The sequence below is a fragment of the Odontomachus brunneus genome, unplaced genomic scaffold (assembly GCF_010583005.1).
Source record: "Odontomachus brunneus isolate Ranch 3 - 2012 unplaced genomic scaffold, Obru_v1 Obru_scaffold_026, whole genome shotgun sequence".
NCBI classification, from domain to species: Eukaryota; Metazoa; Arthropoda; class Insecta; order Hymenoptera; family Formicidae; genus Odontomachus; species Odontomachus brunneus.
The window spans coordinates 1,993,219-1,993,792 of NW_022639476.1; the positions used below are offsets into that span (position 1 = coordinate 1,993,219).

Sequence of the window (574 nt, forward strand, 5' to 3'; positions counted from 1 at the left end):
TCTTTATCCTCCATTGTTTATCTAGGAAATAAAAGGAGAATGTTAATAATATTAGTAACAGAACAATGTTAACAAATCAGTCAAAACAATTCTCCTGTTTATATCACCAATAGTTTATATACTCTGTTTATATCATCAAAAAGTTACTCTATTTTAAGATACATTAATCACAATATAAATATGAAAGGAAGAAAATGATCTGAGAAATCACATAATTCCAACATAAAATACAATCTTATGTTGTATTGAAATAATAAATGTTAAAGTATTCAAAACAATATAAAGAAAAATGAACTTCTCGATGAACAATAAAGGATGAATTTTTAACAAATTATACAATATAATTTGTGCACTGAGAGGCAACGTTAGAGAAGCATGATTTACATTCCTAAAAACATCTACACGTAGTCTGAACCTACACTTCGTGCCGGAACGAAAAAATTCGATATCTCACGATACGCTTTCGTACTGTAACAAGTGAATCGCAACCGGGGCAAGACTCTAATGAACAGAATTCTCCAAAGAAATGTTTGACGTACAACGAAGTTAGCAAAACATGTGGCCACGCAGTCAT

The 574-nt window shown here is 30.5% G+C and overlaps 1 protein-coding gene across 3 annotated transcripts in view; it reads right to left on the bottom strand.

Moving 5' to 3' along the window:
- The window catches only part of LOC116842646 (40S ribosomal protein S5-like), an 11,731-nt gene that overhangs the window by 10,733 nt on the left and 424 nt on the right, over positions 1-574 (bottom strand). The gene's annotated exons all lie outside the window — the stretch shown is intronic.